The sequence below is a fragment of the Etheostoma spectabile genome, chromosome 18 (assembly GCF_008692095.1).
Source record: "Etheostoma spectabile isolate EspeVRDwgs_2016 chromosome 18, UIUC_Espe_1.0, whole genome shotgun sequence".
Taxonomy (NCBI): Eukaryota; Metazoa; Chordata; class Actinopteri; order Perciformes; family Percidae; genus Etheostoma; species Etheostoma spectabile.
In genome coordinates this window covers 223968-251766 of record NC_045750.1, presented here as the reverse complement: position 1 = coordinate 251766, position 27799 = coordinate 223968, and the positions used below count along the sequence as shown (strand labels likewise).

At 41.9% G+C, this 27799-nt stretch overlaps 1 protein-coding gene and 1 long non-coding RNA gene across 2 annotated transcripts in view; one reads left to right on the top strand and one right to left on the bottom strand.

Moving 5' to 3' along the window:
- LOC116706523 (exostosin-1) overlaps positions 1 to 27799 on the bottom strand; it is a 321262-nt gene that overhangs the window by 108484 nt on the left and 184979 nt on the right. The gene's annotated exons all lie outside the window — the stretch shown is intronic.
- Positions 16983 to 18609, top strand: LOC116706525 (uncharacterized). The gene is made up of 4 exons (XR_004336262.1): positions 16983 to 17099; positions 17180 to 17259; positions 18161 to 18179; positions 18299 to 18609. It is a non-coding gene; the product is annotated as an uncharacterized LOC116706525 (long non-coding RNA).

The following is a 27799-nucleotide window of genomic DNA, read 5'->3' as shown; positions in this document are numbered from 1 at the left end:
ACACACACACACACACACGATCACATGGTGTGGTGGGTGGCCTGTTCTTAACTCAGCTGTGACGGCGTCCCACAGGGCCAGACAGTGAGAGAATCACATTCTCGGGAAACACACTGACAAACACATTCATATGCAATTCACCCATTTTTTTTTTTCACTTAAAAAACATTCTGTGGTTTAGGTAACTACGTTTACTGAAGCTGGACTACAATTCCCATGTATCACAGTCTATTCATGACACTGTAAAATACTTTGAAGGTGGGATCTGACTCCTGTTCTCTCCTTGGTTCCCTGACACTTACAGTTGTTCAAAGGGATTCAAAGGTATTGTACAGGTAAAACCTGGGACTCATGCAGCTGGGGTAGCGGTTCTGTAGGGGAGCTGGACTGGATTGTGAACTGGAAGAGGAGTGAATCATGTATTTTTCACAGTTGTAGGTATGGTGTCAATCTCTGCATCGGCCTAAAATACCAACTGTGAGTCAACTCTGATCTGTGGGCAGAAAATCAAGTTCTGGTCTACTTTAAGGTTAAGGGGCAATGCCTGCCAAAACAGAATTATGTCAGTAAGGGCCCTCACAAGTGTAGAAAGAAGTGTGTGTGTGTGTGTGTGTGTGTGTGTGTGTGTGTGTGTGTGTGTGTGTTCCTTCTGGCCCGCAGCCAGCAGTTCCTCAGCTGGTCTGAAGTGAAACAAGAAAAGAAGTGGAGCGTGCTGATGGCAACATTTGGCTGTCACTCTCTATATCCAAGTCACACACACACACACACACACACACACACACACACACAAACACACACACACACTGAGAAATGCTCTCGTATTTCTCACACACAATGCGTTGCCTAATTAGGGTTGTAATGTGAACAAAGGCAGCCGTCCTATCTGCCACAGCAGACCTCAGAGCGCTCAAGTTCAGACAGGAAACCTCTTAGCGCAGTCCTTCATTTGTCTCTTTGTCAAAGCACACGCACACACACACACACACACACAAACACACACACACACACACACACATACACACTCACACACACACACCCATGCACACGCATGCACAGTAACACAGGCTATCAGACACTAACAGAGACTTGAAGTTGACGTCACCCTGAAGTCTGTTCCGTCCCGTTCACGCAGACCCGTCGCTCCAGAATAACTGCAGACCAGCTTTCAAACTGCAACCAATGAGAGACGCTCGATCCCAGCTCCCCTCTCCTGCCGCTCATAGACCTTTTAGTGCACATTGCATTTCACTGAACAGACCGAAAACTGGTACCACCATTTTTTTTTTGCATTTTGCATTTTGTCTTCACTAAGCTAGTGTTTTCTCAATTAAAAAAAACTGTAAGAAGTGAGGAGTGAATTCCTCTGAAAAGAGCAGTCTCATATTTAGGTGTGTTGAACAATGATGACAAAAGCCTGAGTTTACATTCATATTTAAAGGTTAACTTTTGGTGTTTTAACCTGGACCCTATTTTCCTGTGTTGTTGTGACTGAGGGGAACCCCAGTCTGAGCGTGTCAGAAGCAAAACAAGACTTTCATGGACGTTACTGCAACGTAACTCACAGTGTAGCTTGTTTCTCTGACTGCAGCTGTCTGGACCTGGACCTGGACCTGGACCAGTTTCAAAGATTGTCGTTCCCACCAGTCACGTAGACACAAAAACATAAGAAAACAGGGTCCAGGTCGAAACCCCCCCCCCAAAACAACTCTTTAAAAAGGCATTTTTCGCATGTGTGATCACTTTCATTGTTTTATTTGTTGGCATTGCAGGCCTTTACTTCCATAGGACAGCTGAAGACAATTGGGTTAATACTAATCACTGGGGGGGGGGGGGGATCTCTGGCACCTCCCGATTCGATCGAGTGATAACGATTCGATCAGATGCAGCGATTCGTTCGAGACAGCGATTCGATTCAGAGGACAGCGATTCGATTCAGAGGACAGCGATTCGATTCAGAGGACAGCGATTCGATTCAGAGGACAGCGATTCGATTCAGAGGACAGCGATTTGATTAAGAGGACAGCGATTCGATTCAGAGGACAGCGATTCGATTCAGAGGACAGCGATTTGATTAAGAGGACAGCGATTCGATTCAGAGGACAGCGATTCGATTCAGAGGACAGCGATTCGATTCAGAGGACAGCGATTTGATTAAGAGGACAGCGATTCGATTCAGAGGACAGCGATTTGATTCAGAGGACAGCGATTCGATTCAGAGGACAGCGATTCGATTTAGAGGACAGCGATTCGATTAAGAGGACAGCGATTCGATTCAGAGGACAGCGATTCGATTCAGAGGACAGCGATTCGATTCAGAGGACAACGATTTGATTCAGAGACAACGATTCGATTCGAGAGAAACGGTTGATTAAGAGGACAGCGATTCGATTCAGATACAGCGATTCGTCAGGACAGCGTTCGATTCAGAGGACAGCGATTCGAGATTCAGAGGACAGCGATTCGATTTAGACGTCAGCGTGGTCAAGGCCAGGATTAGAACAGCGATTCGATTCAGGGAGAGACAAGCGATTTGATTAATAGGACAGCGATCGATTCAGAGGACAGCGTTTGATTCAGAGGACAGCGATTCGATTCAGAGGACAGCGATTCGATTCAGAGGACAGCGATTCGATAAGAGGACAGCGATTCGATTCAGTGACAGCGATTCGATTCAGAGGACAACGATTCGATTCAGAGGACAACGATTTGATTCAGAGGACAGCGATTCGATTCAGAGGACAACGATTTGATTCAGAGGACAGCGATTCGATTCAGAGGACAGCGATTTGATTCAGAGGACAGCGATTTGATTAAGAGGACAGCATTGATTAGAGGACAGCTGATTCTAAGAGGACAGCGTCTTTGATTCAGAGGACATGGTTCGATTCAGAGGACAGCGATTCGATTAAGAGGACAGACGATTTGATTAAGAGGACAGCGATTCGATTCAGAGGACAGCGATCATTCGACACGTTCAGAGGACAGCGATTCGATTCAGAGGACAGCGATTCGATTCAGAAGACAGCGATTCGATTCAGAGGACAGCGATTCGATTCAGAGGACAGCGTTCGATCAGGACAGCGATTCGATTCAGAGGACAGCGATTCGATTAAGAGGACAGCGATTCGATTCAGATGCGCGATTCGTTCGAGACAGCGATTATTCAGAGAGACAGCGCTTCGATTCAGAGGACAGCGATTCGATTAGGCACGCGATTGATTCAGACAGCGATTCATTCAGAGGACACGATTCGATTCGAGGACAACGATTCGATTCAGAGGACAGATTCGATTCAGAGGACAACGATTCGAGTCAGAGACAGCGTTGATTAAGAGCAGAACGATTTTCAGGACAGCGATTCGATTCAGAGGACGCGATTGTGATTGAGGACAGCGTTATTTGACAGATTCAGAGCGATTCGATTCAGACAGGATTCGACAGAGCGTTCGATTCGACACGATTCGATCAGAGGACAGCGATTCGATTCAGAGGACAGCGATTCGATTCAGAGGACAGCGATTCGATTCAGAGGACAGCGATTCGATTCAGAGGACAGCGATCGATTCGATGACAGCGATTCATCAGAGGACACGGATTTGATTCTAAACCTATTTCCATGTGTGGTTTAAAAAAAATAAACATATAAATCTGAGTCTCTTAGATTTTGACATATGCGGTATTTGTCACACACACGTTGTAATGACATTGTTTATCTACTGCGAGCTTAACCTTGTGTTTTTTATCTAGTACTGCTATGTTTTCCATGATTGTGAAATAATTTCGATGCAATCTTCGCTTTGTTTATTTGATGTAAAATATTCCCACACCTCCCTTCTTGTGATGAAAACTCACTACGAGTTCCTCCTAAAAAGGGATGGGCTTGTGAAGATTTTGGCTCACACACACACACACACCACACACACCACACCACACACACACACAACACACACACACAACCACACACACACACCACACACCACACACACACACCACCACCACACACGGTCCCTGTCCTCCTGCTAGTAATGAAGCAGAAAATAAGCTGCTTCACGCTCTGCTGTAGCAAAACCAAAATCAAACACTGTTGATTTAAGAATCAAAATGCGTACACTCATGGGTTTTTCATCTTCCATGCTCTGTGGCAAATGATGAGGTAGAGCCTTAGTGTGTGTGTGTGTGTGTGTGTGTGTGTGTGTGTGTGTGTGTGTGTGTGTGCGAGCTGTATATCAGAAGCCTGAGGAGGAGGCGTTGGCTTCGCTGGGAAGCGTTGAGAATCAATTTCTCGTGCCTCCCGCCTCATTTCAGCTCTCTGTATTTCCAAGAAATGATTCTCTGACTTTGACACTGATGTGTCACCGAAAGACTTTTGTTTCTTTCATTTTCTAACATTTGTTTTGGAAAGATAGAGTATCTAAGGAATGACATACATGGCAACTCAGACAGTACATATATCGCTGTATATTTTGTTATAAGTTTGTGATAACAGGTCCAAAAAATGTGTCCAAAGCTGTGTTATTGTTAATTTTTGGGTTAAAATCCATTATTGAAAGACACCTGCTCATTTCATCAAGTCCACATGAAAGCATTTATCCCGTATTGATTTACCTCATTAAATCTATAACACAAAGATGTAGATGTGCAGAAGTAGGAGGATATTAAGCTTTGAGCTACAATCCAAAGAGGCTGCTTCTCAAAAACAAGTTCCTGATTCTTTAAAGTGTAAAAACTGTTTTTTAGACAGACCAGACTTCGCCAAGTGAAACATAACTTCCTCATTTATATTTGTCTTCTTGTCATGTGTAAACGTTAAGTTAATTAATGACTTTATTGTCCTCTTGAGGGAGCCTGTACACTGCTTCAGGACATCGCACACCACCAAACTAAATGAAGACACTACTGTGTATTTGTATTCAAGTTAACAAAACTAACTTTAACAAAACTAACTTTCAAAATCTCTGTTTTTGGGGTGATCTTAAAATGATAGGGCTCAAAAAATATGAGTTATGTTTCCGATGTTTGACATAGTTTTTGAAATTGTCTCCAATATGGATGTCAGACATTTAAAAAACACACGAAAACTAATAATAATGTATACTTTATTAATCCCATAAGGGGAAATTACAATTTACAGTCTCTTGTTATTACACACAGGCCTGAACTACACACACATGCTCAGTATCTACACGTGCACAAATGGAGAAATGTTGGGGGGGGGGGGGGGGGGGGGAGCCCCTCTCCAGCTATCAGTCCACACTCTGTACATGGGTCGGTATGGGGACTTGAACCAGCGACCCTCCGGTTCCCAACCCAACCCCCTACAGACTGAGCTGCCTGCTCTTCCCTCAACACTTTCATTCGCCTCATTTCAAATGACCAGAAACATGTAACCCACTTTTTTTCCATGTTGCAGCAAGCGACATTGAAGGAGACGAATTACAACTACTTTCGATCAAGGCATCAACACCCCCCCCCCCCCTCCCCATCCCCCCCCAGTCCATTACAACTGTGCAGACCTATATAGAATATGTTCATTTATTTAAAGGGACATGTCTCCTTGCTTGTTCCCACAGGTTTCTGCATGTTGACTTATAGAAGCATCCTCCTGGTTGTGTTTTATATATAATATATAATATATATTATATATATATTATATAATTTATAATAATATAATATAGTATATAATAGTTTATTGTTTCCATTTGCTCCACATGCAATCCCCCTGGGTTTAATTTGACATGTATTACATTTAAAGTTCCTCACCAGTCTCATGACCTAGTGTTTTCGGAAAATTGACCTGATTTACATGTAACATTAAATAATTGTGCCAGGTCTGCTGAAACTTCAACTTTAAGTATTCCAAACCCCTGTGTTTTTTTATATTCCCAAAAGATTGAAACACTATTTCAAAAACTGTGCTTTAATTTAAATACAACTACAATTATGTTGTTACCTTGGAGCGAGAATAATGATTCTGTGACTTTGGCAGAAAGCTGATCCTCTGACACTTTTATTGATATCGTGGCTCATATCCCTGCATGCTTAGTGCCATGTTTTGTATTACATAACTGTACAATGTACAGTACACAAGCCAGTATGTTTAGCAGGTAGTGTGTCCATGCAGAGTGTAAATTAAACTGTTAACTAAAGACAAAACCTTACCGGCTTTTGGAAGTTGGTCAATTAAGCCACTAAGTCAAAAATCTGCCATATCAGGTTGTTTTAAAAAAAGAATTTGAATGCAATTTTAAAAGGAAAACGTATAGGAGTTGATAAATATTGTCCTGGAAGAAGGCTTGTCCTCAAATAAATGCCACAGTAAGCAGTAAAATCCCTGTTTTAAATGTTATATCCAGATTTCCTTGAAGCGTGTGTCATTATTCAGTTGCAGTATGTTGTTGGAACAGGTGCTCACGGTGGGCTGCATTAATCAGTGGGTTGTGTGTGTGTTTGTGGTGTGTGTGTGTTGTTGGTGGGTGTGTGTGTGGGTGTGTGTGTGTGTGTGTGTGTGTTATGCGGCACTCGTCTGGCTCCAGCGCGGGTATAAAGAGGGATTGTATTAGAGAAGGAAAGCTTTCAAGTAGATTAGGCTAAATCTGGGTCTCTCCGGTCCTTACTCAATAGCCAGTGAGTGGCATCAGAAACCCCCAAACCCACAAACAGCAGGCCGAGAGTGGCAGCTCCACCTGTACTGAAAGGAAAAAGGGGGGGGGGGGGGGGGGGGGGGGGGGATAATGAATACTGCATTGCTATGGTGTACAGTAGTCGGAGTAATAGCAACAATAACTTTGAAAACTTTCTTTGGGTGATGGGGAAAGAGGCCTGCAGCTCACTCCAGGCATGTCTTTTTTTAGTCCGTCTCTATGTTCACATGTATGTAGTACTGTATGTACGTGTGGTATGTTATTACTACTGTATGTACTTTCCCGAAGGCCATAACCACCCTGAACTCACCCCTGAACTCACATATGCACTGACTCCACTCCACACCCCCCCCGCCCCGGACTGTCTTCTTCATTCCGTCCGACTGTTGCAATATTATTGTTAACTGACTGTTATATAATACCTCATAGGACACTGGAATCTGTGCAATTTCATTTCATACAGGCAATATTTATACATTAACCTTCCATTACTGTGCAATATTTATTTACTTAACATTAGTACTTAATCATTTCATTCCATCACTGTGCAATATTTTTATTAGTGTTAACACTACCTATGCTGATTCAAGCTGATTATTATGTATAACTGACAGTCACTACACTTTAATCTTGACTTTATATTTTTGATATTTTATACTGTTATATTTATACTGTTATATCATATTTTTTGTGTCAACACTGCAAAGGGATTTTCTTTAATCTCGTTGCACAAGTACCGTGTACTTGTGTATAATGACATTAAAGGCATTCTATTCTATTCTATTCTGTATATATATGTATGTATGTCTCTCATTTGGGTCTGGCATACCAAGCCAACTTCACAGACTACAGCCAAGCAGCTCACATGAACGTCACACTGCAGCTGCATGAGAGGATATAAGTCTCATCCTCTTCTACTCAGAGATGACATTATTTTGGTTGTGCATGTTAATTGAGACGTTAGCAGTGTATTAAGAAATATATTAACTATTAACTATATAATTCTGTACCCCGCCTAATGTCCAGTAGCTCAGCGTAAATTCTTTCAGGAAGACCTAACTATTAATAGATGCTCTCCTAAATCAATTCAGCTGTTATAATAATAATATATATATATATAAGAATAAAGATATATTTTATCATGCTGGGTATAACTGTCTCACATCTGCAGCTAGTCTCTCCTGATTAAGTCACCAGCCTCTGAGGTTTTCACTGCTCGGAGCGAGGCTCCGTTATTTAGCCATATTTCTGTTGTCATAAGCAGGTCGTGTAGAAACCTAACACTGAACAGCCTGGCCACAGATGAGGGAGAGAGACCGGTGTCAGGAGATTTTAAGAAACATGTACACATCGTCAACAACTCACTTATTTTAACAAAATACAATTGCGTCACCTTCGCTGCTGCAAAGCTGAGGGAAAATAAAGCAAATATGCTAGAAGAGCATCAGATGAACTGGACAGCCAATGTTTTGCAGCTCTTTAAAAAAGCATAACTTTATGTTGCTTCTTATCTATTTAATAGTCATAACTAAAACTGAAAACAGAAAGTAGTTTGAGCAATCTGTTGCACAACATCTCTTTATCATTTGGCAACGCTGTGGTTTTGATGTTTTTCCACATGTAAATGCTACATAACAGCTGCTGCATGATGCATGTTTTTTCACTATGTCTGCTATCAGACCCGTGGATCCGGTCTAGAGATCTGCTGGCTCGTGTTCAGAGCTCCACAGAGGTCAGGTTGGACGGACGTGCAGCTCCATTTCTGGTCTTCACACACATGATTTGATCCTCGTGTGCTCACGTGGACTTTTTACTTGAAAATGTCCCCATTAAACAAAATCAATATGCTTTATTTGGCAAGTTGAGGAGCTGCTAATGTGGTCAGCAGAACGGTTTCACCTTACACAAAGGCTCTTTAGTTCAATTAGGGCCGGCTGATTGGTTTTCATCACGGCTTCAGCCGGAGTAAACTGAACCAATGACTGATCAGGGTTAATATCAATCAAGTGCTCTGGTCGACATTATAGAAGGACGTTGTCATTGACAGATGGAGGATGGAGGTTATCATCACTGTATCAAAGACGGTTATCAGAAACGCAACACTGCACACCATACAACACAATATATATGAAGCAAGATGTCAAGAAATGCATTTCATGTATTTCATCTATTCTAATGATCTTCCACAGAAGATTTAGTCTGAGGTAACACGACCCCCACAGTATATATAGAATAGATCGGTGTGTGTGAAACTAGTAGAAGTGTCTCACAAATAAGGATTTGTTACAAAGGTAACCAAGTTTCACAGAAATAGATCAACTGACCGGTGCAGGACAAGAAGACTAGAAGAAACACAGCTAGTCTGATGTTCAGAGACACTACGGGTACACACGTGTGTGTGTGTCTGAAAGCTATTAGCAGCTTATTTGGGGTGCAACATTTCATGCAGCCTGTATATGACCAATGTACTTCATGAAATGTGTTTGAATATACAATGATGACGTGTGAAATAAATTCTGTAAGCGTGTGTGTGTCCACGGTTATCTTCCTTGTTTAATAATTGACTAAAGCTGCATTTAATCTAAATGTGTTGGACTCGTCATGTGTGCAGTCTCCTCCATCTCCATCATTTCTGGTCCTGATTCCCAGACATCCCCCAGATACCAGTAACTCTACTAGAAGGAGTGACGAGACGGCCTAGTATGAGGGGCCAACTGGGACATTATTCACATTTACCTTGTCTTCCCACTGACTGCAGTCCCCAGTATTATAAAAAGTAAACTGTTCAATGTGCTGTTACCAATTCTTTATTTAACCTTCATGTGGTTCTTGGGTCAAATTTGACCCGTTTCCAAGTTTTTTTTTCTATCAGAAATATGGGAGGTCGGTTTTTGGCTTTTTTTTCCTTTAGAGAGACAGATAGAGACAGTGGACAGAGGTGAAAGGGGGCGAGAGATGGGGGACAACACGCAGCAAAGGGCCACAGGTCACCAACGTGGGGCCAGCACTCTTACCTGGGGGAGCTAGAGGCCACCCCCCCACAACACCCCCACAACACCTTTTTTTATTTTTTCATGTCCAGGGAAAGACAACATAAGGGTTAATGTTTCTTTCAAAATTTGGATTGACAAGTGACCACTATAAATATAAAATATGCAGGACAAAAACATGAAAACCCATGGATTATTGCTTACTCTGTGGATGCTCTAAAATGGCATATGTTCATGTGTTCATATGTTAATATGTTCATATGAAAAAGGCCAGAAAGATCTCAATAACAACCATTTCCCTGTTTCTCTTTTCTGGCTTTCTCACTGCTACTTCCTCTAAGTGGCACGAGAAGAGGAAACAGAGCGCGATGTATAATAATCAAGCTGTTACCACTGATACGGCAAGGACTCTGCATTGTCATTGCCCTGCAGACACACAAACACACACACACACACACACACACACACAGTTATGCATGGAGGCTGGCCATGCTACAAAACGCACAACAACAGCCTAAAAAAACTTCAATTTGGAGAAACATGCTGCAAAGACTGAAAAATGCAAAGTAAAACACACAAACCCCGACGTCTCTCCCACTTCTATCAGCCTACAGACATAATGGGGGGGGGGCTGACTTCATGGCTGTTATACACAAACATATAATGTGTAATAGTGTAATACATTTCTGACTTTTTTGCTTTTCGTGTCTAAGTTTACCATATGTCCTTTCCATGTTGCTTTTTTCTGTTTTACAAAGGAGAGAAGGAAAATCCAGCCCTTAATAAATATAATGTCTTGTCCCATGTCCTGTTGGAAATGCGGAGAGTCTGCAGATTTATTTATCTTATTTATTTATTTGATTAGGACAATGCACATTAATGAACATTTCTGTAAATGCACCACTGTTAGCCAATTGGTTAATTTCCAACTGTAGTCCTCCCTAGGATGCATGTCTTTATGGTGGGAAGAAACCGGAGCACATACACATACACAATCACATACACAATCATATACACAATCACATACACAATCACACACACATACACAATCAGATACACAACATACAAACTCCACACAGAAAGGCCCGGAACGACCTGGATTCGAACCGAGAACCTTCTCGCTGTGAGGTGCTAACCACGTAGCCGCCGTGCTGCCATTAACTGGATGTGCAGCGTTTGTCTGTTGCGTGTCTTTTGGGGGTTTGTGTGTGTGTTTTACTTTGCGTGTCTTCCTTTATTTGCAGCATGTGTTTCAGGTCGTTGTGGCTCCAGTCGGCCACTTGGTGTGTGATGAAGGTCGTCGCACATTTACACAAATTACAGTTTTTTTTTAGCTTCACAGGCTAACATCTGAAGGGTTTTGTTGGCTTATGCTCTGGCAAAATGACCTGACGACGATGGTCTTAAACCGGGGAATAGCGTGTCACTGTTATCGTGTGTGTGCGTCTCAGATATAACACATGTAACACCCTACTGCAGCGAGAGTCGTGTGTGTCGGGTTGTGAAAGGTGTAACTTCCTAATTACCTCTTACGTCTGACCATTGCCCTGACTCACTGTGGATCGAACAAGCTGCAGGGGTGAGATTGTCTTACTCTCTCTCTGATCTCTGTCGGTCTCTTCGCTCTGCTCTGTCTCCTCTCACTGTACTTGTGCTCTCTGTCCTCTGTCCTCTCTATGTACTCTCTCTCTCTCTCTCTCTATGTTCTATCGTCTCTCTCTTCTCTCTCATCTCGTCTTTATACTCTGCTCTCTCTCTCCTCTCTCTATCTCGTCTGTATCTTCTCTCTATCGTCTTCTTCTCTCTCTCTCTGCTCTGTCTCTCTCTCTTCTCTCTCTTCTGCTCTCATCTCATTGGCTCTCTCTCTTCTCTCTCTCTCGTCTCTCTCTCTCGTCTCTTCTCTCTCTGTCTGTCTCTCTACTATCAGTTCTTCTCTCTTCACTCGTCTCTCTCTCTCTCTCTATCTTCTCTCTATCTCTCTCGTTTCTCTGTCTCTCTCTTTTTCTCTCCTCCTTCTGTTCTCTATATCTCTGTCTCTATTCTCTATATCTCTGTCTCTTCTCTTGTCTCTGCTCGTCTCTCTCTTCTCTGTCTCTGTCTCTCTCTCTCTCTCTCTCTCCTCTCTGGGCACTCTGTCTCTACTCTCTCTTGTCTCTCTCTTCTCTCTCCCTCTCTCTCTATCATCTGATACTCTGTGCTATCTATACCTGTGTCGTGATCTTCCTGTTCTCTCTATCTCTCTCGTCTCTCTCTCTCGGTCTCTGTCTCTTATCTCTCCCTCTCTATCTCTCTGTTCTCTATCCCTTCTCTGTCTCTCTTCTCTCTCTATAGCTACTTCTGTCTCTCTCTCTCTCTCCTCTCCTCTCTCTCTCGCTGTCTGTCTGTCTCTTCTGTCTCTTCTCTGTCTCTATCTCTCCTCTCTCTCTTCTCTCTCTATCCTCTGTCCTCTCTCGTCGTCTCTCTCTATATCTATCCTCTCTACGTCTTCTCTCTCTCTCTGTCTCTCTCTCTCTCTCTCGCTACTATCTCTCTCTTACTCTGTCGTCTCTCTCTCTCTCTCTCTCTCTCTCTCTCTGTCTGTCTGTCTCTCTCTGTCTCTCTCTCTGTCTCTCTCTCTCCCTCTCTCTCTCTCTCTCTCTAAAAGTACCTGGTTCGATACTCAACACTAATCATACAATCATACAGTACACCCCAGATTTTCTTTTAATTTCTAAGCTGACAGATTCACAACAATCAGCAGTTACTGTTACTACAAATGTATTTTTCCCTTATTTAATAAGTTTTAATGTCACAGAAATGTATGGACATTTACAGCATGTAATGTACAGGTATAAATACGGTACAAAGCCAGAACCTCAGCCTTTGCTGGGTAGTTGAAGCCTCGTTCATCTTAACCATTTTTTAACAATTTTTAAGGAGCATGCCTCAAACCAACAAACCAAAATGGCTGCCTGTGACACGCTTCCCTACGCAGTCAGACCATCACTATAAAGCAAGTCCCACGCGTCCACATGATCCCTCTAAAATACTGTATTAATTAATAATACGCCGAAAAACAGAGCCTTAATGCTTCTGCATGGCTGACGCTGTCCTTCTACCCAACTCTTTATAGGAAAAGTATTATGACTTGGAAAGAATATTTCCAATCTGAATCAAATGTCAATTACAGCGATGTGTTTTTCATAGGAAAAGGGTGATATATTCTTGGAATTAATTATTTTAAAGAACACATATGGTCATTTTAGGTTTCTGATTGTATTTTGGGTTTCTACTAGAATATGTTAACATGCTTTAACGTTAAAAAAAACACATGTTCCTCTGTGTCTGTGACACGAGTCAGTGGAGTTAATCACCTTCGTCATCTTCTTCTTCTTTTTCATACCCACTGAATTTCATCACCAGCAAGAAGAGGAAGAAACCTGACGCAGCTCGACTCAGCAAAGTCAAAATTATTTGGTATCAATCATCTGTATGATTATATTATTTATAGAAAGCATGAATCTCTCTGCTGCTGTTTATGCAACACAGAATCACATGGAAAGTTATCTGAATATTTGACACTTATACCAATTATCTATAAATTACAGGGACGTCGGTCTGTGTCTGTGTGTGTGTGTGTGTGTTGTGTGTGTGTTAGTGTGTGTGTGTGTGTGTGTGTGTGTGTGTGTATATCTCTATAACCGTAAATCCGATGACAGGTGTCGTGCTACGTGCATGAGTCAGTGACGTGCCAAGTTTGACGTTGTTGGATTAAAAACGCAAAATATATCGCTAAAGATTGTATCAGTAAAAGAAGACATCTCCTCTCTCTATCTCTCGCTGTCTCACACACACCTACACTCAACGTACAGTTCTGAACATCACAAACTCCACACACACGCACAACACCACACAATACACGTTTGAACACACAAAACACCACACACACACACACACACACATACACTCTACACGTAAACGTGTCTGACACACACAAAACAACACACACACGCACACACACACACACAAGTACACGTTCTGACACACACAAACACACACCACAACACACACACACATACACTCACACGTACACGTCTGAACACACACAAACACACACACACACACACACACGTACACGTTTCTGACACACACACACACCCACACACAACACACACATACACACACACACACCACACACAAACGCGACACACAGGAACACACCACACAGTACACGTTCTGACACCACACAGCACACACAACACACACACGTTCTGACCAACACACACACACACCACACAAAGTACACGTTCCGACCACACCACCACGCACACAAACACACACCACACACACACACACACAAACACGTTCTGAACACACACACAACACACACACGTACACGTTCTGACACCACACACACCACAACGTACACGTTATGACACACAACACACACACACACACGGACACAAACACACAACACACACACACACACTTGTCTCTGACCACACAAAACACCACAACACAACGTACAACGTTCTGACCACACACTCACACACACACACACACACACACACACACACACAACAACACACACGCACACACACACGGCACACACACACACAAACGTTCTGACACACACACACATTCTGACACACACAATGTATGGACACACACACACACAAACACACAACAAACACACACGCACCACAGCACACACAACCCACACACGTTCGACACACACACACATTCGACACACCACATGTACTGAACACAACCACACACAAACACACACATACACACACACACACACACACACACACACACACACACACCAACTGTGGATCACAACAAGGTTTGTGGGTTTGAATCCAGGTTGCCCGGAGCCTTTCTGTGTGGAGTGTGTATGTTCTCCCTTTGTTTGTGTGTGTTTCTTCCGGGTGCTCCGGGTGCTCCGGTCCCCCCCCACACCCCCACCACCACCACCACCACCAAAAAACATGTACCAGGTTCTGGAGCTGGTCCCCGGGCGCTGTGATTGGCTGCCCACTGCTCCCTTGAGGGGTTAAATGCAGAGAATGAATTCTGCTACGTTATGTGTATGTGACATTAAAGGACCTTTAAAATAAACAATACAGACTCATTTTCCTTCCATACTCAACAGAAGAAGGGAGATTAGTGTATGACCAGCACACAAAAACCCTTTTGTTAACGTTTTTAACTTCTTCTTACGTTTTTGTCCCTTTTTTCAACACTTTTGACGCTTTTTTGATGTTTTCAACACTACGTAACACTAACTTATTAACTTTAGTTTCACAGTTATTTTATAAAATTAATTAAAAATAAAATTAATAATTAATAATCACAGAATGGAATATGTCACTTTTACTCAATACTTATTCAAAAAACACTTCCATTTGTTTTACAATGCTATAAAATAGAATAAGACCCAAAATTAATGAAAGTAGAGATTTGACTTGGCAAAGAGCGTTGGAATCAATCATGTTTTTTGGGGAATTAAAAAAAACATGATATAGGACAACTATGGGTGTGAAAATGAGGACTGAGGAACATGAACATAGGGCAACATGAGGCAACATGAGGACAATAGGGCAATGAGGACACATGAGGACAATGAGGACCAACATGAGGACAACATGAGGACAACATGGGACAACATGAGGACAACATGAGACGACATGAGGACAACATGAGAAAACATGAGACAACATGAGACAAACATGAGGACAACATGAGGGCAACATGAGGGACACATGAGGACAACATGGGGCAACATGGGGACAACATGAGGGCACATGATGGCAACATGAGGGACATGAAGACAACAGAGGGCAACATGAGGGACATGAGGGCATCATGAGGGCAAACTGAAGACAATATGAGGACAACATGAGGGCAACAGAGGGCAACATGGGGCAACATGAAGACAAATGAGGACAACATGAGACAACATAGGACAACATGGGGCAACATAGCAAATGAGGCGAACCATGGGACAAATGAGGGACAACATTGAGGACACATGAGGGACAACATGAGGGGACAACATGAGGGACACATGAGGACAACCATGGGACGACATGAGGACAACATGAGGACAACATGAGGACAACATGTGAGACAAGACACAAAATGGGCAACATGGGACAACATGAGGGGCAACATGAGGACACAGGGAAACATGGGACAAATGAGGACAACCATGAGGGACAAATGAGTGGCCGGACAACATGAGGGCAAAATGAGACAACAGGAGGGCAACATGAGGGCAACATGAGGGCAACATGAGGGCACACATGAGGACAACATGAGGACAACATGAGGGGCAACATGAGGGCAACATGAGGGACAACATGAGGGGCAACAAGAGGGGCAACTTGAGGGGCAACATGAAGACAACATGAGACAACATGGGGCACATGAGGGCCATGAGGCGGCAAAGAGGGAACACAATGAGGGCAACAGGAAGACAACATGAGGAACAACATGAGGGCAACATGAGGGCAACATGAGGGCAACATGAAGACAAACAGGGGCAACATGGGACAACATGAGGGCAACATGGGACAACATGAGGGCAACATGAGAAACATGAGGGCAACATGAAAGACAACATGAGGGCAAATGAGGACGATATATAGGGCAACATGAGGGGCAACATGAGGGCAACATGAGGACGATATTAGGGCAACATGAGGGCAACATGGGGCAAACTGAGGACAACATGAGGCAACATGAGGGCAACATGAGCGAACATGACGACAACATGGGGACACATGAGGACAACCTAAGACGACATGAGGACACATGAAAGACAAATGAGGACAAATGAGACAACTGAGGCGACATGAAGACAACATTAAGACGACATGAGGACAACATGAAGACAACATGAGGACGACATGAAGACAACATGAAGACAACATTAAGACAACATGAAGACAACATGAAGACAACATGAGACGACTGAAGAACTGAGACATGGGACGACATGAAGACAACATGAAGACAACATTAAGACGACAAGTGTGGTGTTAATGCCTCAGATTAATAGAGAACACTGTTAAATGGTGTAATGGATGTTTTGGTTAATTAATCAAACAGGTGACAGGGAAAAAGACGACATCTTGGTCTTGTTTGGTCCCCCCAGTCGAGAAAAGACCAAAATATTTGAATTTCAGAGACACAAAACAAAGAAAGCAGCAAATCCTCATAATCAGAAGCTGTCATCTGACTTCTTGCTTAATTTACTGTTGTCCAATCTGAGAGTCTCATCACTCATAAACCGCCATGACTTTAGTTTTGTGGTAGAAATGCAATGCTGCCAAATATTACCCAATTACTAAATGAATGCCATCTGCGTGTATAAGAATACGTGCCAGGGACCGGTGGGTACACATATTTCCATAAACCTGTTATCTCTGATGCTCCGATCCAGAGAGCCTTCGGTCTCTGATTTAAAGGCAGCGGAAAGGTAAGAATTTAATATTAATGTGAACATGACAAGTAAGTGTGAATTATCCAGTTTAACATTGCCATTTTGTCTCCTTTGAGGATGAAGTGCATTGCGGTCTTCCTGTGTTGTCCATGGTCTCCTCATGGCTGAACCTGGAGAGTGTTTCTGGGGATGGTTGGTAAGACACTAAATCTAGAAAAACATTATTATTATTATTATTATTAAGAATTAATTATACTGATGGACGGAAATTGTTGGCTGAATAAATCCAGTTTACTATAAAGCAGGAAGACAGAGGAGGTTTTTATATTATCTTATCAATGTTATTAATGTTATCATGTTTTTATATTATGTTATCAATGTTATTAATTACACCTGGAACCAACTGTCAATTCTAAATTTCAAATGAATGTAACACACACACACACACACACACACACACACACACACACACACACACATACACTATATATACACAAACAAACACACACACATATATATACACAAACAAACACACACATATACACACACACACACACACACACACACATATATATATATACACACACACACACACACACACACACACACACATACTCTATATATACACAAACAAACACACACACATACATACACACACACAAACACATATACCGTCTAAATACACACACACACACTGTAAATATATATACATATACACACACACACACTCTCACACACACATATACTGTAAATACATATATACACACACACATTTACTGTAAATATATATACACACAAACACACACACATACTGTATATACACACACACACACACACACACACACAGCATATACACACAAATATATATTTGTATATATATACACATATATACACACACACACGTACTATAAAAATATACACATAGATTAATTCCTGTAATTAACTCTTAACTATACAGTGTTTTCATACTAGATTTATTAATTTAACAATAATCCTATTTTCCTACTCTGACTGTTTTTTGTCTAACGTGTGACATAAAGTGAAGAGTTCAGATTTAATGTAATCCTCTTTTTCTTTATTCTCTGTTATATATTCAGCCGGCCACGTGATCAAAGGGTAAGGACCAGTCCCAACGCATATTACCAATAAACCAATATATATATCCTAATATTAATACATTAATACTTCTTCTCTTCTCGTTATGTCCTGCTGCTGCATCGTCTCTCCGGGACCAGAATCATGAACGGTGGGGTGGAAAATCAAAACCAGCTGGATAAACGCACAGTGGAGTACATCGCTGACGACTCCCAGCCCCCACCCCCGTTCCCCCCCCGCCCCCGTTACCACTAGACGGGATCCGGATGGGACCGGCCCGGAGTCCCGATCCGGATGGGACCGGCCTGGAGTCCCGATCCGGATGGGAACACATTCGGCTTCCTGCTCTTTCAACATACTATAAGAAAGAAAAGTGTATCTCCACTGCAGCAATCTTTTTTTAATTAATATGGTAACTTTCTGAATAAATTTGCATTGAAAAACACAAAAATTTTTTCTCTGTGTCTTATTTAAAGAGTTATTAGATATGAGGAGGTGATGGGAGGAGGAATAGACTGGTTTTTAGGTTAAGAATAGGTCAGTTACTGTATTTAATGCTCTCAAACTCTATGAGAGTCCATGCTCTTCTTGTAATAAAGCACAAACAATGTCCATAAATTACCCTCAGCACATATCGAATGAAGCATAACATTATTGAAACAAGAAGATGATAATCTAGTCTCTTAGCTGAGGTTACGTTACAACTCTGGACAAATGCAAGCTCACGTGTAATGGGTTGTCTATTAATTATATATCAAATTTAACATGTTTGTTAGCTGGGCAAACAGGGAAATATGGATACGAATATCTTAGTAAATAATATTAGTATTCAGTCAAGCCAAAGCGATAAGCGGTTGTTTTTCAAATTTCTTCTGCACGCAATAGGACAGCGCCACAACCACCCAGAGCTGATTGGTCGATTCAACTTTAACCTCCAAGCGTGTCTTCCTTTTTTTAAGGAGGACTTCAGAGTTTAACTCCAAGTCTCCAGAGCCGATTGGACAGACCGCTGTCCTCCAGCAGCCGCCATCTCTTTGGTTTTTATGTTGATGGTTTTAGGGAATTCATTCCTTCATGCAGCACCTTCGCAACTCTGCTGTCATTACGTTAAGCCCCGCCCACTGACTCTATACACGATGTGATTGGCTCACAAGCCAGCGGATCTGATTACACCTGCTGCTGCTAGGGTCTAGATTTCCAGGCTAAGAGCTAACGTGATCAAAACAAGAAAAAATAACAACACTGGTGTTATCATCACTGGATCAAAGAAGCTTATTAAAAGTGCAACAGTGCACATGAGAGGCAATATTATTCCAGTCATTTCACATATATTTGGTGTAATTTGCAAATGGATGAGCCTGATAATGTGTGTTTTGGTACGCTCTTTAAATCAGAGCCCTGGTCAAGTGATGAGTGGGATGTGGAAACTTTGATGGAAGAAGTTCATAATGTCAACACTCAGATGCAAAGCGACTGTTTAACCAGACGTTGTTACATCAGCGTTTCATTACATGTTTTTACATTTGCTTTCTTAAACATTAAATGTCCACAAGCTGTTTCCCAGGAAAGATCCACAACGAACCGGGCTGCTCTGATTGGACAGATCCAAAGATAGACCGAGCTGCAGAGAGGCTAACAATGCAGAGCCTCCAGCAGGAGATAGTCTGGCTCCCATTTGATTGCCAAGTGACCAAAATATTCAAAATAAACAAAATATAATATAATTATTCAGACACAAAATACATCACAGCAACGAGCAGCAAAGATTAAGTGGAAACTTCAACTACACAGAGTCTCTGAAAGGGCTTTAAGTTTAAATGAAAAAGGCCAGAAAGACCTCAGTAACAACCATTTCCTTATTTCTCTTTCCTAACTTTCTCACTGCTACTTCCTCTAAGGGGCAAAAATCAATAATCAAGCTGCTGACGTTGATAGGACGGGACTTGTTGCCCCACCCCCCCCCACACGAGCACACCCCACCCACAGCCCCCCAGGCGCCGCCAGCCACCGTTTGTAACATATTTCTGACATACATTTTGGTCCCTTTTTTCAACACTTTTGATGCTTTTTTTCAATGTTTGTCACTTTTTTTTATGTTCAACACTACGTAACACTAACTTATTAACTTTAGTTTTACAGATATTTTTGGGAATTTATGGTCAATAAACCTCATTTATAGGAAACTAATTGAGTTAGAAAAGCAGAAATTAGGAATTATTGAGACTAAAATTAAAGGAATGGATGTGTGATAATCACAGACTGGAATATGTCAACTTTTACTCAACACTATTTCAACAACACTTCATTTGTTTTACAATGCTATAAAATAGAATAAGACCAAAATTAATGAAAGTAGAGATGTACTTGGCAAAGAGCGTTGGAATCAATCATGTTATTTTGGGGAATTAAAAAGAACATTGATATAGGACAACATGGGGACAACATGAGGACAACATGGGACAACATGAAGACAACATGAGGGCAACATGAGGACAAAAGGAGACAACATGAAGACAACACTGAGGGACAACATGAGGACAACATGAGGGCAACATGAGAACAACATGAAGTAAACATGGGGCAACATGAGGACAACATGAAGACAACATGAGGACGAAACATGAGGGCAACTGAGGACAACATGAGGACAAACATGAGGGCAACATGAAGACAACATGACTGACAACATCAGGGACAACATGGGACAACATGAGGACAACATGAAGGACCAACATGAGGACAACATGAAGAAACATGAGGACAACATGAGGACAACATGAAGACAACATGAGGACAACATGAGGAACATGGAGACAAACATGACGAAACATGAGGACAACATGAAGACAACATGAGGACAACAGAAGACAACATGAAGATAACATGAGGACAACATGAGGACAACATGAAGACAACATGAAGATAACATGAGGACAACATGAAGATAACATGAAGATAACATGAGGACAACATGGAGACAACATGAAGACAACATGAGGACAAAATGAAGACAACATGAGGACAACATGAGGTCAACATGGAGACAACATGAAGACAACATGAGGACAACATGAATACAACATGAGGACAAAATGAAGACAACATGAGGACAACATGAGGTCAACATGGAGACAACATGAAGACAACATGAGGGACAACATGAGGACAAAATGAAGACAACATGAGGACAACATGAGGTCAACATGGAGACAACATGAAGACAACATGGAGGACAACATGAGGACAAAATGAAGACAACATGAAGGTTAAACAACCTGAGATGGGTCTCATTTTGTTCGTCACGGGACTCTTTCATTGATAATGTAACGGGATCTGTACTCGGTAGCACCGACTTTGGTCGTACCTTTAAAAGCACAGAGTCTAAACATAAGATTAAATATACTTTCATACATGGCGTGTTTTCTTTCTTTTTCTGCAGACAGTTTCACAGTTTTTGGATTGGTGAGACACTCCAGATGAAATTGAGGTTTTTTGAAAAAGTGACTTTTTCATGATGTGTCTGTGTAAAGTCACAGGAAAACCTGCATCCCTGAGTTTGATTTACGATAGTAATACCAAACACAATGCCAAGATAAGTAGGAAGACAGGGGTTAACAGGGGCCGGAGAGTTTATGCAACCCCCCCCCCCTTAGAAGGCTAACCTGGCCATGATGATCAATATATACTTAACAGACATGTCAGTTCATCATGAGTCTCTTCTACACACTCAGCTGAATCTCATCAGCAGAAAACAGAGGGTAGACAACATCTGAATATTAAGTATCAATCATCTCTCTGCATGTTGTTTAGGTTTTTTTTATTTTTGCAACATTTAATCACTATGTGAGGTTTGTGGGATGTTTATTGTCAGTTTGGATTCGATAACGTGCTTATGTTTTATTTATGTTTTTGGTGCAATTTTCATTAATTGGATCGGGCATCATCGAGAACTGGATCCAACTTGGAACCGGTTCAAATAGTTAGATACTAAGATAAGAGTAGAGCAGAGTAGTAGAAGGGCTTGTTGTACGAGTAGCGATGGCAGAAGCATTGGAAGGCGTGGTCAGATGTTAAAATATTATGTTGAAATACGAGGTAAAAAGGAGAAGTTTCTGTTAAAGGAACACAGACGTTTTCTAAGAAGAGGCTCGTCTGAGTCTCGCCATACGGAAGTCAAAGCTCGAGTTGTCTTTTTGAATCCTACATTAATACCAAAACCAATGCATACTACAGAAATAACATTAAGGGGTTTAGTTTAGACTAATATAATAATAATAATGTATAATTTATTAATCCTGCAAGGGGAAATTACAATGTTTTCACTCTGTTGTTATTACACACAGGCCTGAACTACACACAAGCTCAGTACCTATACACACCCATACACTAATGGAGAGATGTTGGAGTGTGTGTGTTGTGTGTGTGTGTTTGGTGTGTGTGTGTGTTGTGGTGTTGTGTGTGTGTGTGTGTGTGTGTGTGTGTGTGTGTGTGTGTGTGTGTGTGTGTGCGTCCTTCTTTCCTTCAACCAGCTTCTTGAAAAGCTTGGCGTGGCAATGTGTGTTCATATCCAGATATTTTGATAATCTTTAAAAGTAGATGTGTTTTTTCCTTATCGAGGTCCGCACCCTTGCAAACTCTTGGCTGGGTGGTTTGTGTCCAGTAACTCTAGCAACGCACAGAGCCGTAAACTGGGCTTAAACTGTAGTAAAAACCCTGGCTGAGACACATATTCCAACTGCGCTGTATACGTTTACAAAGAATGCTTCTAAAACCTGAATATTACCAGAATATCCCACATGTCTCAATCGGAAATTGCTATATTCGCAGAAAAGCCCTTATTCAGAATATCCAACCGGAATATGCTGTTTACATGACCTGTATCAAATTTGGATAATTGTCGTATTTGGAGTAATAGTGGAAAATTGGTGTGCATGTAACAGATGAAGGGAGTATTATTACAACACAACACACAACCCCAGGAAGGAGTAAACTGTAACTACTTTTCATTATTAATTATTACTTGGTCAATAAACCCAGCAGTCGACAGAAAAAAAAATCCCAGAGCCCAAGATGACGTGCTGATCCGGCTTGTTTGGTCCCCCCAGTCGAGAAAAGACCAAATTATTTGAATTTCAGAGACACAAACAATCTATATCTATATGTCTCTCTATCTCAGCTCTCTCTCTCTATATATCTGTATATCTTATCCTATATATATATATATCGCTATCTACTGTATGTCTGTATCTCTCTGTCTCTCTCTATGTCTCTATCTATTCTACACCTCTTCTATATATTACTCATCTCGCTCGGTCTCTCTATGTCTCTGTCTCTCTCCTCTCTACCTATCTATTAGATGTATATCTCGATTCTATCTGTCTCTCTCTCTATCTCTCTCTCTCTCTCTCCTCTCTCTCTGTCTCTCTCTCTCTTCTCTCTCTCTCCTCTCTCTCTCGCTTCTGTCTGTCTGTCTCTCTCTGTCTCTCTCTCTGTCTCTATTCGCTCCCGCTCTCTCCTCTCTCTCTAAAGGACCGTGGTTCGTACTCAACACTAATCATACAACCTCATACAGTACAACCAGTTTTATTTTTAATTTCTAGCGGGACAGATTCACAACAATCAGCAGTTTACTGTTACGACAAATGTATTGTCCCGATGTAATAAGTTTAATGTCACGAAAGGTATGAGGACATTTACAGGCAGTAATGACATCGTTATAAAGACGGTACAAAAGCCAGAAACTCAAGCCTTTGCTGGGTAGTGAAGCCTCGTATCGTAACCATTTTTAACAAGTTTTAAGGAGAGCTCAACCAACAAACAAATGGCTGCCTGTGACACGCTTACCTACGCAGTCAGACCATCACTATAAAGGTGAACAAGTCCAACGCGTCCACAGGATCCTCTAACAATAATGTTATTAATAATAATACGCCGAAACAAACAGAGCCTTAAGCTTTGCATGGCTCGACGCTGTCCTTATTACCAAATCTTATAGGAAAGTAGATGATGGAAAAAAGAATATTTCCAATCTGATCAAATGTCAATTACAGCCCGCTGTGTTTTTCATGGAAAAGGGTGATATATCGTGGAATTAATATTTTTAAAGCACACATATGGTCATCTTTAGGTTCTGATGTATGTGGGTTCTACTAGAATATGTCAACATGCTTTAACGTTAGAAAAAAATCAAATGTTCCTCGTGTCGTGACACGAGTCAGTGGAGCTAATCACCTTCGTCATCTCTTCGTCTTGTTCTACCCAATGAATTTCATCACCAGAAAGAAGAGGAAGAATTAAAAAAACAAAAAAAAAAAAGACCAGGAAACCTGACGCAGCGAAAGACTCGAAAAAGTTCAAAATTATTTGGTATCAATCATCTGGTATATTTTGAGTATAGAAAGCATGACTCTATCTGCTGCTGTTTAGCAACAAAGAATAACTATGGAAAGTTATCTGAAATTGACACTGATAAAATTATCTATAAATTAAGGTACGTCGGTCTGGTCTGGCGTGTGTGTGTGTGTGTGTGTGGGTGTGTGGTGTGTGTGTGTGTGTGTGTGTGTGTGTGTATCCTATAACCGTAAAAATACGATGAAAGGTGTCGTGCTACGGGCATGAGTCAGTGACGGCCAAGTGTGACGTTGTTTGGATGTTTAAAAAACGCAAAATATATCGCTAAAAGATGTATCAGTAAAGAGACATTCTCTCTCCTCTTCTCTCGCTTGTTCTCACACCACACAACACATACACTCACAGTACACGGTCTGACACACCACCAAACACACAAACACACGCCACACAAAACACACACACACGTACACGTTCGGGGACAGCACACAACAACACACACACACACACACCACACATACACTCACACGTAACGTTTCTGACACACACAAAAAACACACACAACACACACACCCGACTAACGTGCTGACCACAACACACGCAAACACACACACACACACAACAACACGTTCTGACACTAAACATACACACACAAACACACACAACAGTTTAAAAGTTCTGACACCACACACACGCACACACAAACACACACCACTGCTACACGTGTATGACACTACACACACACACACACCACACAAACACCCACGACACGTTCTGACACCACACACACACACCAAAGGCACCACAAACAAACACCAGAACACACGTTCTGACACACACAACACACACATCGACACGACAGGTCTGACACTCACACACACACACAACACACACAAACAACACACACACCACAAGGCCCACCACACACACACACACAACACATTCTGACAACAACCACACACATTGTACTGGGTACACACACAAATCCACACCACACACACCACACACACACATCGATTCTGACACACACAACACACACAATACACCCAACACACACAAACACAAAACACACAAACACACACACACCCACACACTGTGGCATCACAACAAGGTTGTGGTTGGGTTTTGATCAGGTGCTCCGGGATGCTGTGGAGTGTGTATGTTCTCCCTGGTTGTGGTGTTTCGTTCCGGGTGCTCGGGTGCTCGGTCCCACCCCACACCCCCACCAACCACCACCACCACCAAAAAACATGTACCAGCTTTGGAGATGGTCCCGGGCGCTGTGATGGCTGCCCATGCCCTTGAGGGGTTAAATGCAGAGAATGAATTTGCTTCGTTAGTGTATGTGACATTAAAGGACTTTAAAATAAAGACAATACAGGACTCATTTTCCTTCCCCATAACCAACAGAAGAGGGAGATTAGTGATGTTCCAAGCACAGCAAAAACCCTTTTGTGAACGTTTTTTTTTTAACGTCTTCTACGTTTTTGTCCTTTTTTCAACATCTTTTGACGCTTTTTTTTGATGTTTTCAACACGACGTAGCACTAAACTTACTAACTTTAGTTTCACAGTTATGTTCATAAAAATTAATTAAAAATAAAAATTAATATATAAGCAAAGATGGGATATGTCAACTTTTTACTCAATCCTATTTCAACAAACACTTCCATTTGTTTTACAATGCTATAAATAGAATAGACCCAAAATTATGAAAGTAGAGATTTGTACTTGGCAAAGAGCGTTGGAATCAATCATGTTATTTTTGGGGATATTAAAAAGAATTCATAAGGACAACATGGGACAACATGAGGACAACATGGGGACAACAGAAGAACAACATGAGGACACAACATGAGGCCAGGGACACATGGAGAACACATGAGACAACATGAGGACAACATGAGGAACAACATGATGGAAAACTGAGTGACAACATGGGGACAACCATGAGGACAACATGAGGACACATGGAATCAACATGAGGACAACATGAGACAACATGAGGACACCTGAGGACAACATGAGACCAACATGGGACAACATGAGGACAACATGAGGACACATGGGACACATGAGGACAACATGAGGACAACCCTGGGACAACATGGGGACAACATGAGGACAACATGAGGGACAACATGAGACAACAGAGGGAGGACATGCGGCAACATGAGGGCAACATGAGGGCATCAGAGGCAACATGAAGCACAACATGAGGACAAACTGGGGACATGAGGCAACATGGGACAACATGAGGAACATAGAATGAGGACAACATGAGGACAACATGAGACAACATGAGGACACATGAGGACAACATGAGGGCAACATGAAGACTAACATGAGGACAACACATGGGAAGGGACACATGAAGGACAACATGAATGATGAGACAACATGAGGACAACATAGAATGGGACACGAAACATGAGGACAAAATGAGGGACAACATAGGAAGCCAACATGAGAACTGGCAACATGAAGACAACATGAGGGCAACATGAGGCACGATGGGCAACATGAGAGCAACATGAGCAACTGGGACAACATGAGTAGACGAATATAGGGCAACATGAGGACAACATGAAGAGGCAACATGAGAGACAACAGAAGGGCAACATGAGGACATACATGCGGGCACCATGGGGACAACATGGAGACAACATCGAGACACCAACATGGGAGGGCAACTGAGATACAACATGAGCGACAAATTAAGACAACATGAGGACAACATGAGGACACATGACGACAGACAGAGAACAAGAGCAACAGAACAAATGAAGACAACATGTAGGACACACATGGAGGACAGAGAGACAACATGAAGACAACATGAAGGACAACATGAGGACAAACATGAAGACAACATGAAGAAAAATTAGAGACAAGGTGGGTTAATCCTCAGATTAATAGAAGAACACTGTTAAATGGTGTTAATGGATGTTTGGTTAATTAAATTTCAAAAACAGGTGGACAGGAAAAAGGATAAAGGGACATTCTTGGTCTTGTTTGGTCCCCCCCAGTCGAGAGAAAAAAATGACCAAATGATTTGAATTCAGAGACACAAAAAAAAAGAAATGAAAGTTCAGCAAAATCATCATTAATTCAACGAAGCGGTCATTCCTGAGTCGGGCTCTAACTATATGTGTCCTAATCTGAGAGGTCTCTAATTCATTGCTCATATAACGCGCCATTGGGACTGTCCCAGTTTGGGTGGTAGAGAATGCACCCGCATGGACCAATATTACCCACAAAATACTAAATGAATGCCACCTGCGTGTACTAAGA